This window comes from Pongo abelii, chromosome 5 (assembly GCF_028885655.2).
Source record: "Pongo abelii isolate AG06213 chromosome 5, NHGRI_mPonAbe1-v2.0_pri, whole genome shotgun sequence".
NCBI lineage: Eukaryota > Metazoa > Chordata > Mammalia > Primates > Hominidae > Pongo > Pongo abelii.
The window spans coordinates 133,578,394-133,595,641 of NC_071990.2; the positions used below are offsets into that span (position 1 = coordinate 133,578,394).

General features: G+C 36.8%; 1 long non-coding RNA gene across 3 annotated transcripts in view; it reads left to right on the top strand.

The window, feature by feature from the left end:
- LOC112133718 (uncharacterized) overlaps positions 1-17,248 on the top strand; it is a 114,333-nt gene that overhangs the window by 65,961 nt on the left and 31,124 nt on the right. For 2 of the 3 annotated variants that reach the window (XR_010140348.1, XR_010140347.1), the window contains exons 2-3: positions 14,352-14,469; positions 14,687-14,791. This is a non-coding gene — a long non-coding RNA (uncharacterized LOC112133718). The remainder of the gene's footprint in view (positions 1-14,351; positions 14,470-14,686; positions 14,792-17,248) is intronic. The other variant, XR_010140349.1, reaches the window with a different exon arrangement.

Here is a 17,248-nt window from a genome sequence, read left to right on the forward strand (position 1 = left end):
CTGTAGAGGTTAAGCATAGGCACCAGTGTTTAAACCAGTCTTACTCTACAATACAGACTGCTCCCCCTATACCACACATTGCTCCTCTGATTCCACACATTGTTTTCTCAAATCCTTGAATAAGGGTTATTATTGAGGCTATTAAGAATGATTGCCAACATTGACTTGAACTAGAAATGTCAGAGAATGGACAATAGAATGAAAAACGTGACAGTTTTGTTTTTTACTTTTTTTTTTTTTTTTTTTTTTTTTTTTTACCACTGTGTTAGAATAGCAGAAGGTAGAATTAAGAGAACAAAAAGTAATTTTCAGTGGTAATATGCTAACTGTATCAAGAGTAGCAGGAATGATACTATCAAGGAAGAAAAGAATAAATATTTCAGCAGACAATCTATCTCAGGGCTAACAAATCTAAAACAAATATACCATCAATAATACTCTATTTCCATTTCCTGGCTGGAAAGAGCTACACGAGCATATGACTTTGAATTGTTTTGTAAGGCCAGGTGACTTGCAGCTGGCTCATGGTCAACTGCTAGAGCCTCGCTGAAGTTGTAAATACCGTTCTGCAGCTTTGTGATACATAGCTAAAGACCACAAATGTGTATGTAATGAGTCAGAGAGCAGCAGTTCATTACTTGGGGCCTTTGTCACATATGCATCATATGAATACTGAAAGACAATGATTTGCATGGAAAATCAGTTTAATGACAGAGAAACAAATACATAGTGGTTGTGAGCTCTCAATTTTGTGTCTAAAAAATGGATTCTAATCTCTTTTGTGCCATTTATTGGCTGTGTCTCTTTTCCTATCAGTGGGATGTACATAAGGCTCTTGGGATGGGTTTATTGTATAAGCTAAAGAAAAAGAGGTATGTAAAACATTTGGCATGGTGCCTAGAACAGAGTAAGGCATCAACTCGTATCTGCTATTAGTACTGATGTTAAAAGATGTGGCATGCTGTTGTCTGGCTCCTCTTAAAAGGAAATTAAAACCTAAATTTGTCTCATGTGAGTATTCATCTCATATGATTGACCCCATAAGGCCACTAGGAAAACCAAATGGGAAAAAAAACCCAGCATCTGACTTGTAGCTCCAGAGGAATAGGATTTGGGTTTGGGCTGTTCTCTTTGGTCCCTTTTAATCTGACCAACCTGATGCTTCACCAGCATAAAACTACTTTCTCCCAAGGTTTTCATTTGCAGAAACAAGAAGACCCTTGAGACCAATAACTGGTTATTTATTTTTAAATGTTCTAAAATAAAAATAATAGTGTGAGGCTTTTGCTTGAGCTTTCTTTCTGAAATGACCCTTGACAGGAACTGGAAATAGTTCTTGTCAATGCAGCCATTATCTCTCGTGTGACCAAACGGGATGTGGGAGGTAGGGTGGAATTTCTGAGTTCTTTGTACATAGGAATAAAATGTCTGTCATTTAGTTAAAATAAATTATTGATTTTTAAATCAAATCAAAATATTGAGTCAAACAAGCAGGTACTGTACTTGAATTTTCCCTTAGTTGTAAGAACTGTTTTTCACTGCTTTATGAATAGTGGGGAAAAATAAGGGGATATAAATAACAAAAACATGTTTTGGGCTTCATGAAACCCAGAAGGCAATTACAGGACACTCTGAAGCAAAAGTTTAAATTACCATCATTTCCCAGGAAAATAAATGATCCACTTTCTTGCCTTATCAGGTAAGCAAGCTGACAAAATGCTTTAAAAACAACTTTGGGATACTTAGTTTCCCTTTCCACTGGAGGACTGTGCACAAAGCTCAAATTATGCCTTCCATACCCCACTGCTTTCTCCTCTTCCTGGGAACAGGGGTGTTAAGTGTCCCCAGCATCACTCAGGGATTGGGCTTGAGAAAGTCTTAGGAGCAAGACAAATGACTGATTTTGCTGGAAGGGTAACAGAGAAAGCCGGGCATGAATTTAAGTGGAATAATGACAGATCGCTTTAGCGGATCAAATGATTGATTTTCTTCAGGGATTAAGAGATGATTCAATTTGGAATTTCTGTATTATTGCTTCTAGATCTGCAAAATATACGTGTCCATGGCCTGAGAGTAAAGAAGTAAAATAATGGGTCATATCACATACGTTTCTTGTTTAAATTTCCTCCAAAGCTTCAATTTTTTTCAGGAATAAATACCTCCTCCTCAGTGTGAGAATCTGGGGTTTTCTTGCTCTGGCCCCTACATACTTATCCCGTCTCTTTGGTGGTCTTTCTCTCCTTGCATGCTATATGACATCAGAAGCAGTGACATCACGGTACTACCCCAGAAATGGGCCTCTCTGCCTTTGAATCTCATACCTCTTTTGTCCAGAACGCTTCCATCTCCCTTACTTCCCTTTATTTCCTAGGCTAACTGATAAATCATTATTTAAAACATTCTACTTAGCCCTGAATCTGAGTTGTATGTACTTTCTATGTGCTCTCAAAATATCTCTTTATTTTTCTCAGTCATTACGTTTATCATAGTATATTGTAATCATGTCTTGACTTTGATTTAATTGGTGTTAGGTCAGGCATGGTCAGTGGTCTATTTAATAAAGCTCCCTGGTGATTCTGATTCACAGCCAGGATTATGACCCACTGAACTGGACTGATAGCTCCATGAAGATAGGACAGTTGACTGTCTGCTTCACAGTTATAAGCCCATTTTCTAGCTCAGTGCCAGAAACACAGCAAATGCTCAAGAAACATTTGATCTATAGATCAAATGTCTTTGTATCTCCAGTGTTTGTACAATGTTAAGCACAATTGTTTGTTGAGGGAGTAAATGCATAAATATGTTAAATTCTACAAAGATCCCATACATTAGTAAATTATAGTCTTTGCTTTCACAAAGTTATAGTTGGATAGGAGTAAGGGAAATTGGAGAAACACCAAAAATTCGGATATTATCATTTGTACATATTAACAATGAAAACATTTTCAGTGGTTGTAATGATTTCTTACTGAGAATATGTCTCATGGTGAGGATTTTTCTTTCTTCTGAATGCAGACATTTCTTTCTTGTGAATGCAGACATTTTTGAAATAGTATGGCAAATGTTCAGTTGATTGAAGCTTTGAGCAAATTCTGTTTAAGTTCTTTGGCAAACTGCTTAAATCTTGTGAGGTCATTCCAGACCATTCGCCTTTCCCTGTTATGCACTGAGGCAGGAAATGTTTTCTCCTTTTTGAAATGAGCAATTCAAGGGGCTGGTAAAGAATGCACACGGTGCGACATGCTATCAGCTCCCGCCAGCTGTTTACCATGGTCTTTTTCATTCTTAACAGGGACATCAAGTTCTTTTGGATACTAGTTATGGTTTTATACATAAGACAAAATAAACACTTCCTGTAGGGCTTCAGAGGGTAACTTCACTCAAGTCTTATCTTCCATTTTCTTCAACAAAAAGAGGAAAAAGTAAGATTTGAGAGAGGATTGCCGTTTATCAGGTTATGCTGTAGTCTGTTGGCACATTTTAAAAATTTCTTTTTGGATCCTGAAAGCAGTAAAACTCCTCACCTTAACTTTCCCCGTCTTATATCACTTAATTTTTCATACTGTGAGTGATCATGGCCCCCACCCAAGGTCATCTGAGAACAATTGTACCTTAGTCATTGACATTCTTAAGATCTTGTTTAGAAGGGATTGTTTGGAGCCTTTGTAGTCTGACCTGAGTCATCCCAGACTGTGCCAGGGTGGCTAAAGAACTGAACTTTCCCCAAAGGAACTCTTGTTATTGCAGAGAATCTCCAGGATGAAACACACAGTTAGTGCTCAGTGCACATGCACTTTGTCTGGAATTTACTGTCTGAACAGGGACAGACCACGACCTTTTAATCAGGATAGGCTTAGACTGAATTTTTTGTGCAAAGTAAATTTCCTTCTCTTAGAGTTTACCAGAGAGGCCACCCTGTAGAAAGGTATGATGGCTTAGTGGGAGGACTACAAGCTCTGGAGTCAGACAGACTTAAGTTTAAATCCCATTTCCGCCACGTATTTCATGTATTGGGTAAGACACTTAACTTCTTTGAAACTCCGGTTTCTCATGTATAAAATATAATAACCCACTCATGGTGTTGCCATGAAGATCAAAAGAGTTAAGACAGACTATATCCTTGCCTCTGGATAGCACTGAATAGGTCCACTTCCTTTTTTGCTTCCTTTGCTTGAAAACTTGTTAACGGATTTCACTGGCTAATCTATAGACATATTTCTTATCTAAAAGAAACATCATGTCACTGATTTTGGCAAATACACATTTTATTTAGAAATATTAGTTAAAACTATGCTATGTGCTGTAAAAAAAGAAACAGAGTGCCTTCCTCCTATTCAGATGTTATAATTAAAACTTATGTAGCAAAATATGTACAGAGCAACAAACATTTGAATAAGGGAGAGCGGAAGAACATAATGGAAAAGGCACTGAATCCGAAGGCCCGACCCTAACCTCAACTCTAGCTGCGGGATGGAAGGCTCACTTATAAAATAAGAATAATATCTAACTTAATAGTGTTGTTCAGAAAAATGAAAGGGTGGAATGTTTGTAGATCTGCCTGGAAAATGTAATAGCACAATACTCACATTTAATTATTAAGAACAGGTTGTATTTCTTCTCCTACTTACCAAAAACAAAATATTTTAAGAGTGAGGAATAGTATACAGTTGGAGAAAGGGCATTTTTTTCATAAGCCAGGGAGGAAGATGGTGGGTTTAGTTGCAGCATGCTAACTGAGAGCAATTTTGCATTTTCTCAGCTGCCCCTTGGAAGCCCGTCTAGACTTCACGTAGTCAGTCCAGGTATTTGCTGAGTGGTGTGATTAGGTGGGGCTGGGATATAGACCTGTCTGGAAATAAGTAATCTTCCCTAAACCTGTGTGCCTGTGGCATGCTTGTGAAAAGGACTGTGGTGTATAAAAAACTACGGATGGTAAGACTGAAAACTTAAACAAAATAGAAGTTTGTAGGAACAGCAATAAAAATGGTGTGTATGTTTGTTCATTTAAATATCACAATTCGTATAAGGTCGTGAAGGCATCTGCTGCTAAGGCAAACTAAATTTATTGGTATTAAAAAGTTGCTCCAATAGGTAATCTTTTCCTGGCCGTCCTTCTTAATTGTTCTAGAAGTCTTCTGAAATAGATTCTTCCATGTGTTGCACAAAAGTTTTGCAAACTCATTTTGAAGATTTTAGATCTTACTGAGTTGGAATTTAACAATTTTTGCCCTTGCCATTTTCTCATTTCCTGAAGTATTGGCAAAATCTTTGTGTAGCCATTCTGTATGGTTCTGGTCTTTATCCCACATCTGAGTAGGTAGAGCCTAAACAGGTCTCCCTTTTACACTAAATGCTCCTGCTCCTTGGAGAGCAGCAGAAGGAGCAGTAATGGCCTTTGGGCTCTTGTTTAAAAGGACTGAATTATAGAAACTATAGATCATACTACAGTAAGACTTTAAATTGCTAAAAATATATGTTCTTATCATGTAATTCGAAGCCCACATACAATGGGTCACTCATCTAGATTACACCTTGGGAGTGGATATGGTATGTTACTATGAATGGACAAAACATGAGCTCATCTTTAGCAAGCTTTCACCTGAAGTTCTTTTTATCAAATTAACAAACAAGTCGCCCATGAGGGAGGGGTTTAGAGTTCAGTGAGTGTAGAGAGGATGCAGGGAAGGTTTGGGGAAGTGGACTTCTGGCTGGATATGATGATCTTCAAGGGGTATCCAGTGAGAGACCCTTGTGGTGGTGTGATTATGGTGAAAGGTTGACTGGAGAAAGGAGACACGACAAAAAAATGGCAGAAGGCCATGATTTTGACCACTGTTTTTTTTTTTTTTTTTTTTTTTTTTTTTGCCTAGAACTGATCATATTTAGAAATAAGGCTTCAATCTTGCTGCTTTTGCTGAGGTGAAGTGTTTAATAGAAAATAGTAGACAGAGTCTACTTAATTATTGTGGCAACAGCTGGCCATCTTCCTTATGCCATCCATCCTTCCTTATGGTGACCCATATGTCAGTACGGGTCTTCCACATATCTGAGCAAAAGACTAATAGACAGTGTAGCCCAGATCTTTTTATGTAGACTCTTCAGTTAGTGTATTCTCACTCACCCCTGTAGAGTTTCTGTGTTTCTTGGTCAAATTCATTCTTTGCTTAAAAACAAAGCACAACACACTAGATGAGAGATGAGAACAAAGGCACATGGAGTTTTGAGATGGGAAAATGACTACCATTTGGTTTTGGTGAGTGGGAGGCAGAGATGAAATAAGAGCTTATTGAGATGTCAAACCTGAGGTGGACCTTGATGGAAAGGTGAGATTTATGACTGATCTAGTTGTAGGGAACAGAATGTGTAAGGGTATTGAAGGGGAGTCACATGCGCAAGTTACAAAATTGCTGTAGTGTGGGGTGCTAGGATTGCAAAGATGGAAGACGACTGATTGGTGGTAGCTGCTGTCATGTGGAATATTTCTTTCTAAATTTAGAGGGGAAATTGGGCTAGATCATCATATTTAATTAGAATCTTTTGTTATTTATACATGCTATTTATAGATGATCTAGAAAAGAATGATGAAAAAATTAATTTAAGAAACACTTAATATTCCTGTTCAAATCATTGTTCTTTTATCTTAAACCTCTTTTGCTTTGTGAAGAATATTCTTTTCTACATTAGCTAATCCTACTGTAGAAGTATTTTACTGGATATTTTTCTATATCCTTATAATATTCAATTTCATATTAATATTATAATCTAAATTTACAAATACATTACATATTTTTAAAGAGCAGAATCATAGAATAAAAAAACACCATATTTGAACGAAGATTTGCAAATTTTTTTTTTTTTGATGGAGTCTTGCTCTGTCTCCAGGCTGGAGTGCGATGGCACGATCTCGGCTCACTGCAACCTCACTTGAACCAGGTTCAAGTGATTGTCCTGCCTCAGCCTCCCGACTAGCTGAGATTACAGGCACACACCACCACGCCCAGCTAACTATTGAATTTTTAGTAGTGACAGAGTTTCACCATGTTGGCCAGGATGGTCTCGATCTCTCAACCTCATGATCCGCCCACCTCGGCCTCCCAAAGTGCTGGGATTACAGGTGTGAGCCACCATGCCTGGCTTGAGCTTTTGTCAAATTCTATATTCATAATTGGAAAAGAAACATTTGTCAGACCAAATTAAAACCCATTAAATTAAAAAAAAAACAACCCAATTACATTTTCAAATTTCAGCAACTCATCTCTGAGCTGCTCTCTCTAGGTCTCTTCTGTGAGGCATCAGGGCCCCAGAGAGATGTTTTTTCACTCCCAGGGCTACCGTGGTGGCTGCTCAGTAACGATGTAGCTGTTTCTACATTAGATGATTTAGAACACATGTAGAATTACCTGTTTCAGACTCATAATGGATTTCCTTCTTTCTTTTATGTGCAGCCTTGGTTACAAACTGGGATAAAAACAGTTTACTTAAACACAGAAGCAAGTAAGACTGGAAGGTGGTATTTTTACAATGCTTTTCCAAGAAAACTATATTGAGTGGAACATGAGGTTTAAAACGTTATTTCAGCATCAATGAAATCTCATTACAGACTTCAGAAGAGATCCAAAGACCAATCATGTTTAGCTCGCACTTGATGATCCCTCATGGTGGCCCTTCCTAACACAGTTTGAAATCACACATCTTTAGTCCTGTAGGTTATTTGCTCCAAAGTATATATGCATTGTATTCTTTGTGAGTAATGTGTGTAAATATAAATGGACCCTAGAATGATTTGTGTCTGCCACCAGGCATGATTCTGGGTGCTTAAGGAAATGCATCTATAGAATGCCTGTCACCAAGACGAAGGCCCTCAACATTTTGTTGTCATTTAATTAATGCAGACTGATTTTAATTCAGTCCAGGGATATTTCAGTCACAACATAAGTAGAAGGTAAAATTGAGATCTAAATACTCATGTATTAATTTCAGTGTTGAATAGAGAAAGAGCCGTATCTTTGCCTCTTAAGTGTTTACAGTTCTCAAAGCATTCAGAACTTTGAATGCTCCATATGATTACTTCTCTCCATTACATGGATATCCAAAAGTTCATTAACGGGTAAAGGATGAAAGGACTTGGAAATGAGATTGTCAAGAGAAGATATTTGAGACCTAGGGTCTGTGGCCTATGTTTTCAATTTTCTCCCTTCAGAGTATTTTAAAAATTAAAATGGAATAATTTTATTTTTATATTACACTTTATGTAAGGATGACCTGAGCCATAGACAGATAACATTTGGGGTAAATTTACAGAAGGCTTCTTGTAAAAATAAAAATCTGGTTGTTAGTAATATTTAATAATACACTATTATGATGGCAGATATTTAATGACCTATTTATAAAATAAACTATTTCATTTCTTAATATTATTTAAAGTTACTTGTGGGAGCCAACTTATCAGATATTGCCCATAGATCCAAGTGAAATCAGGGGGAAGGCTAGGAGGAAAAAAAAATATCTAAAATGCACTGTGTAGCTGTTTTGTTTTTTAAGAATTTTAGAGATACTTCAGAGAAAATTGGAGATATTGTAAAAGAAAAATTTAACACTGCTGCTTTTATCTATTGATATGGACAATGATTTGAAAGTTGACTAAAATTGATGCTTATTCTATTTCATACATCCTTTGGACAACGTGGTGATTGTTTAATTTTATTTTTTATTCTAATTTTAATTTTATAGAGATGAGGTCTTGCTATGTTGCCCAGGCTGGTCTTGAATTCCTGGCTTCAAGCAATCCTCTGGCCTTGGCCTCCCAAAGTGCTGAGATTATATGCATAAACCACCACTCCCAGTGCCCAGTGATTTTTTAAAGACTATATTGTATGTAGATTTTGCAACATGAACCAAATGCTTTGCATTTTTCCAAAGATTAATCATATTGAAATGTACTTTTCTAGATCCTTAAAAACATAAACGTAATTTGGGGGCTTATGTACTAGGCACTTGTTAGGCATTAAAAATACAAAAATAAATAGGTGTTGTCACTGCTATCATTCAAGGCATAGTATATGCAATTGGTGTCAATATGACTTTTCACGTAAACAATCAGATACAGCCAAAGAAATGACTCTGAACTGCTAAGAATTACATGTAGTCTTGCAATACAGAAAAACTAACCTAAAGTATAAAGAATGAAGGAAACAATAAAGGTAAGAACAGAAAATAATAAGAGTAGAACACTCAGTATAGAAGAGCAACACCATGAAAAGGTAAGTTCATTGAAAAGGCTACTCTTTCCTTAGTAGCAAAAGGCTACTCTTTTGCCTCCTGCCAGGGAAGGCTTTTTGAACCCTTTTCAAGGGTGGAAGGTCCAAATAGAGTCCCAGTCTTGATGAACTTTTGAGGCAGAGATTAGTGATTCAGGCTGCCTGAAGTAGCTGGAATTTGTAAAGCAGGGTGCCAGAGAAGACGAAGCTGTATGGAGGGCGTACACCAAAACTCTTTGTGAGGATTCACTATGCATCTTTGGTTTGGGATTAGCTTGGCTTGTGTAGGACAAGATTTCATGAGACCTACCTGGGATCTCCTTCTATAGGGCTGGATAGTGATGGCAGAGGGTTGTTAGAGTTCTGGCCCAATAAGAGAGCAAATAAAAGATATATATCTATATGTCAATTGTATATTATGTCCATATACCTAGATAATAGTGCACTCTCTCTAAAAAAGTAGTATAAAATAATTTGTCTACATGAATGTGTGGATGTTCCCCAGGTCTTGCTGGAGTAATTCCCAGATATAGAATTCTTCATGACTTATCCAGTCTTACAATTATGAAATTAACATTAATCTGTAAAGCAATGGGTAAGAACTTGGCAGAGGCCACCTGATCTTAAAATGTAATAATCTTAATCTAGTACTACGTCAAAGTAGAGAAGGTTTGAATTGGGTTGACAGTTCCTCAAAACAGATTTTTTAATGAACTTTCAGTTTTAGTTTTTAAGAATTAGAATTTCAAGAGAAATTCCTTCATCCTAATTTTGCATTAAATATCATATTCTGTGCTATGTATAAAATCTTTTGATATAGACTTAAAAGCATTGAAAAGACTTAAAAATTGGAAACAAAAGGAAATTAGAGTTTTCAGGAATAATTTTGAGTTTAGATAGAAACCAATAATATTCCTGAGTTGAAAGTTTTTGCCTCAAATATCTTCAAATTTTGGAAAATAAAAAAATTGTCATTTGTTTTATTTAGAATGATGTTACTTTTGGTTACGTTTTATGTGTTACTAATACAATAAAAAGTATGGGTATAAGACAAGTCCAGTCTTGAATTATTAGTGGAACAAAACATGAAGACCTCCCAGTATAAAATAGGCTCTGACCCGTGGCTAAGTGTACTTCACAGCTGTTTGGCCTTTTCAAAAGTCCTGCTATCTTTATAATGCACAGTTTTAGCTTTCTGTGTTGCATTGTGTGTATCTATGGTTATTCATGCTGAACAGAGAACAGTTTATATATGTTTATTTCTAGCATCTAAGCAACTTGACTGGTACTTTTTTTTTTTTTTTTACTTTCTGTTAGTTCAGATGTTTGCAAGCCTATTTGCATAAAACAGGGAAAAGGCTTATGCAGAGTGGCTTTCCATATTGAGTACTGATATTGCACAGACATTCACAATTATTTATTATGTTTATGAGTCCTTTATTAGTCTTTATAATAGTCTATAGAGTTAAGATGTGTATGGGAACCAAGAATACATGGTTTTACCTTTTATGGGTTGGTCACTTTCCTAATGAACTTGCCTTTTCATTTGGCCAGGTATTGGTCTTGTCAGCTATAGCATATCAAGGTCTTCCAAACTTCACACAACTAATAAATAGGATCCATATATCACAATTTCTCAGTTATGACTGTGTCAATTTCCTTTATATTTTATTCATCTTTTTCATGTCTAGCTATGAAAAGAAATTCGTTTCCCATAAATCACTTAAAAGCATACCATGTAATAATTACCACCTACATCACTAAAGATTTGTATATCAATAGTTGGAATTTACTTTATTTTTTATTTTATTTTATTTTTTTTTGAGATGGAGTCTTGCTCTGTCACCCAGGCTGAAGAGCAGTGGTGCGATCTTGGCTCACTGCAAGCTCTGCCTCCCGGGTTCACGCCATTCTCCTGCCTCAGCCTCCAGAGTAGCTGGGACTACAGGCGCCCGCCACCACACCCAGCTAATTTTTTGTATTTTTAGTAGAGACGAGGTTTCACCATGTTAGCCAGGATGGTCTTGATCTCCTGACCTCCTGATCCTCCCGCCTCAACCTCCCAAAGTGCTAGGATTGCAGGCGTGAGCCACAGACAAATTTTCTTCACTTAAAGTTTATTCTAAGTAGAAATATGACATTGAGAGTCTATGGTAGCTTGTTTCTTTGTGATTTTTTGCAATTTTGTATTTTGAGCTCGTCTTCAGAACTTAATCTGTGATAATTTTGTGACACCTGGACTGGGAGTGTGTATTCCTCCAGGTAGGATATTGTTTGCTTCAGGCAAGCATCCTGAGACATTATTTATCTACTAATGATTTAATTCCTTATCTTGGGCTTTCTCAGACCCCACAGGTCATCTAAAGTTTGATCTTAAAACCTGTAGCCTTGAATACCTTTTCCCCAAATCCAGATAAATAAAGAATAAAAAGTTTTCTTGATACTTCTCTTTTCTAAGACCTACATATTTTCTAGATGCTCTCTCCTGCCTCCTGCCCTGGAGGATTCAGCTTTATCCACAAGATCTCCATTTTAACTCACCACTTTGAAAGTATCTAAGTTAAAACTCAGTTGTCTAGGTTTCAGGGATCAGAAAATGCCCTCAGGGCAGATTTAATTTCAATCCTCATTTATCCCTCTGTTAACTGCTTCCTTCTTGGACTCTGGAGACTTATTTTCCTTTTTACTTTCTTTTTCCACAATGCTCTTTCATTTGGAAATGGTTTACTTAAATATAATTCAAATAGAGAAAAAATATACAAAATACAAACTTTTTTTCTGCATGGCATCACATTTATTTATGAAATTTAGCCGTGGTTTTGTACTCAGTTTTTTTCTTTGTATTTTATGAACATACTGTAATTTATTTATCCATTCTATTTGTTGATGGACAACTGGGTTATTTCTAATTTGGGGCTTTCACAAATAATGTGAACATTTCCATCATGTCTCTTAGTGAATCTATGTATTCATTTCCGTTTGGTATATAGCTATTACTGGAAATGCTAGGGTATAAATATAATCTTTGGCAGTTTTTCAAAGTAGTTGTCCTAATTTAAATTCCCATCAACAATGTGGGAAAGTTGGAGTTGTTCCACATCCTTATCGACATTTTTTATTATCCATTGTGTTTGCTTATTTGTTTTACTATTAGCCATTCTGATGAGTGAGCAGCGGCAACTTACTGTTTAATTGGCATCTCCCTATTGGTTATTTTGTACCTTTATGTTTATTGCCTATTTGACAATCCTCTTTAGTGGAGGATAACTAGTTTAGTGAGAAAACTTATTTGAGTTATCTTTTTATTTTTTAGGAGTTCTTTTTCTATTCTGGCCATGAGGTCTTCATTAAATATTGCCAATATCTTCTCTCATGCTGTGACTTTTCACTGTTTGAATGGTACATTGATAAATGAAGTTTAATTTTAAAGAAGTTTTATTTTTTTAATTGTTTTTCTTCATCGTGACTGCTTTTTTTGTCCTGTTTAAGAAATCTGTCCCTTCCCAATGTATGAAGCTATTCTTTCATGTTATCTTCTTGAATATTATTGCTTTGCCTTTTGTATTTACACATCACAGTTCACATGGAATTGATTTTCCTGTACTGTTGTAAATCAGATCATACATTTGGCCCACTTGTTTCAACATTCTCTCTCTGTTCCATTGTTTCTACTTGGTCCTGCATCAATACCACACTGTCTTATTTACTGTAACCTCAAGATAAATCTTCAAATCTGGCATTTTGAGTTTTCCTATTTTGTTATTCTTCAAGAATTGTTTAACTATTCTTGGCCCTTTGTGGTTTCATGTAAATTTAGTACCAGATTTTCATTTTGGGCGTGTGAATCCTGAATATCTGGGACAGGGCTCAGTTAATTTAGAAAGTTTATTTTGCCGATGTTGAGGACAGGCGCTCATGACACAGCCTCAGGAGGTCCTGATGACTTGTGGCTAAGATGATCAGGGCACAGCTTGGTTTTATACATTTTAGGGAGACATGAGACATCAATCAATACATGTAAGATATACATTGGTATCAACCAGAAAGGCGGGACAACTTGAAGCAGGGAGGGGGCTTCCAGGTCACAGGTAGTGACAGACAAATGGTTTCATTATTCTGAGTGTCTGATTAGCCTTTCCAAAGGAGGCAATCAGATATGCATCTATCTCAGTGAGCAGAGGGATGACTGAATAAAATGGGAGGCAGGTTTGCCCTAAGCAGTTCCCAGCTTGACTTTTCACTTTAGCTTAGTGATTTTGGAGCCCCAAGACTTATTTTCCTTTCACAGGTCAAAATTATTTATTAAGAATTTACTGAATTTGTAAATTAATTTAAGGATATTTAAACTTTTGCAGTATCAATTCTTCCAATCCATAAAGATTTACTGAAATCTTTTAAATTTCCCCCAGAAATGTTTTATAGTATTGTATAGAGGTCTTATACATGTTTTTTAGATTTATTCTTGTGTATTTAATTTTATTTCTTATAAGTGTTATCTTTTTAAAATTACATTTTCAACTAGCTTTGCTAGCATATGTAAATACAAATGATTTTTATATCCTGCAACTTTGTTAAATCGACTTATTAATTCTATCATTTTATCTGTAAATATTTGGATTTTTTACATTCACAATCATATTTTCTAGTTATGTGTTTTATTCTGTTTCCTTTCATTAATTAACAAGGTAGTGAGTATAGTTGGTTTTAGAAAACATCTTGGTTTTATTTCCAAAATCTGGGGTAAGCTTTCAACATTTCACCAGTAAGCATTATGTTTGCTGTAGGTTTTTTCTTAGACAACTATTTCCAGTTTAAGGAAGTCCTCATTTATTGCTAGTTTGCTTAGAGCTTTTATAATGGATTGTGGTTACATGTTATCAAAATTTCTGCTCAATTGTATTGTCTTTTGTACCTCTACTGTTCCTTAAATCCAAAAGATACAACTTTAGTCTTGTGCTGGAGTCTTGTCAACATGGGGGTGGTTTTAAATGTCTAACTAGTCTATTTCCTTTAAAGACTTGTATCTAATCTTCCTGTTTATAGTTCCTCACACCCTGTCCCCATGCATTTTTTTTTTTTTTTTTTTTGAGACAGGGTCTGGCTCTGCTGCCCAGGCTGAGATGCAGTGACATTACCATGGCTCACCACAACCTTGAACCCCTGGGCTCAAGCCACCCTCCCACTTCAGCCTCCAGAGTAGCTGGGACTACAGGTGTGTGCTAACATGCCCAACTAGTTTCTGTATTTTTTGTAAAGATGGGTTTTCTCCATGTTGCCTAGGCTGGTCTGGAACTCCTGAGCTCCAGTGATCTGCCTGCCTTGGCCTCCCAAGGTGCTGGGATTATAGGAGCCACTGCACCAGGTCCTTGCCCCCATGCATTTTTGTACTGCCGCTTCTGAGTATTTGATGCCTTTTTTTTTTTCCCCAGACAGAGCCTTGCTCTGCTGCCAGATTGGAGTGAAGTGGCGTGATCTCGGCTCACTGCACCCTCCGACTCCCTGATTCAAGCGATGCTCCTGCCTCAGACTCCCAAGTAAGCTGGGATTACAAGCATGCACCACCAAGCCCAGCTAATTTTTTGTATTTTTAGTAGAGATGGGGTTTCATCATGTTGGCTGGGATGGTCTCAATCTCCTGACCTCGTGATCCACGCGCCTTGGCCTCCCAAAGTGCTGGGATTACAGGCGTGAGCCACTGAGCCCGGCCGATGCTTTTAACTCTTTATAGTTTTGAGGGTCCATGTCATGAATCAGCTTTTTCCTTTTTGGCCTCCTCATTCCTCTCCTCCTTTACCCCAGCTCTGTTGACAATTAGTATTTAATTTCTATAACTTGCCATATTATTTACCTTATTCCTTCTGCTTTCCACCCTCCAAAATTTTTATTCATTCATTTGACAAATGTTTTTGAGTTAGGATTGACAGATTTAGCAAGTAAAATTTCATGACACCAGTTAAATTTGAATTCCAGGTAAACAAGAAATAGATTTTTTTTTTTTTAGTACAAGTGTGGTCCAAATATTGCATGGGACATATTGTGGGATATATTTATACTAAAAATTTATCCACTCTTTATCTGAAATTCAAAGCTAATTAGCCTTCCTGTATTTTATCTGACAACCTTATTATGAGTATCTATTGGATTAGCTGTTGTTGCAGGTATAGATACTACAGTGGAGATAAAAATTGTTAAAAAAATCCCTGCTGTCAGGAGCTTACATTTGACTGGGTAAGATATTACACATAATAGGTAAATCATATAGTATGTTGGAGAGTGATAAATGCTGTCAAAAAGAAATGAAATAGGCAAATGAGTATCAGATATATATGGACTGGAATTTTTCTTTAGATGTGTTAGAAAGAATGTCAAAGTGAGAGTGAAATTACAGCAGGTACTTTAGTTGAATAAGTTTGTGGGGGAAGCGTTTTCTAGGAAGAAGGAGCAGCATGTGTAACCAGAGGCAGGAGTGCAGCTAGTGTGCTCATGGCAGGAGTGCAGTTAGTGGTCCCAGTGGATTAGCAAGGGCAAGAGCGGTAAGATGAGGTCAGGATGGCAACAGGAATCCAGACAAGGTAGGGAGCATTGGGGACTGTTGTGAAAATTAGGCTCCTTTGAATGAGGCATAAGGGTAGTATTTAAATATGACAGATATTGTTAAAAGACAAACCTGCACATGTACCCCTGTACTTAAAATAATAGTTTAAAAAAGTAGTAAACCCTATAATTTATATTTGTATAACCTCAGCTTCAACAACATGGAGCAATGAAAATTTATTCTTATACCTCCTTTAAGTAAAACATTTTTCATTTTATTTTTATATGTCTCCATTTGGTTATCCATATTACATAAATATACATTGCTGAACAGTGTATTTTAGAATTCTAATAAGCATTAAGAATTTTTTTTTTTTGACAGAGTCTTGCTCTGTCACCCAGGCTGGAGTGCAGTGGTACGATCTCAGCTCACTGCAACCTCTCCCTCCTGGGTTCAAGTGATTCTCCTTCCTCGTCCTCTCAAGTAGCTGGGATTACAGGCGTGCACCACCACACTTGGCTATTTTGTATTTTTAGTAGAGGTGGGGTTTCAGCACGTTGGCCAGGCTGGTCTTGAACTCCTGACCTCAAGATATCCACCCGCCTCAGCCTCCCAAATTGCTGGGATTACAGGCCTGAGCCACTGCGCCCGGAAAGAATTTTTTTTAAAGAGACATGACATTGTTATAAGAAGTGATCTGGTAGCTATGCTGAGAATGGACGATAGTGGATCAGTGGAAGCCAAGGAAGAGATTGCTGCAATAATCTAGGCAAGAGATGATGGTGGTCATGACTGCTGATATAGCGGAAGTGATAGTAGTGGAAGTGGTGTGAAATGGCTCAATTCTGAATCATTTTAGGGGTGGGTCTAATAGGACTTCCTAATGGAATGGACATAAGTGTTACAGAGGGAGAACAGTCATGGATAATGTCAAGGCTTTTGGTCTCAAGAAATCAGAACCATGGTTCCGTTCTACAATATCGCTCATCTATTTGAATCCCCTCTTATCTTCTTTTTATCCTCATTGCTTTATGCTTTTTCATATTCCCTCAAGGATAGCATAGTGTGGGACTTTCAGCAGGGGCAATAATAAACCTGTGTCTCAACCTGACATGTTTATCTAGAAGTCCAGAGTAGTTTCTATAGATAAATGAATTTTACTTAATTTTGATTCACAGAGAAGAAACGCCTTTGGAATTTCACTGTAATGTGATACTTTATTTTTACAAAGGTGATGGAAAATAAATGTCCCTGATCAAACCAATGTGGCTCATGTCCATGTAACACATGTGATTCAATTAGAATTTCCTTGTTGTATTTGGTTTCTATGGAGAGAGATTATTTTTTATTCCTGTCACTGCAACATGATATCTATAAATTAACTTCTACATGATTAAACTAGTCCATTTTGGTATTTTAGAATGACTGGTAGTAATCATCCAAGAACTTTTATGTG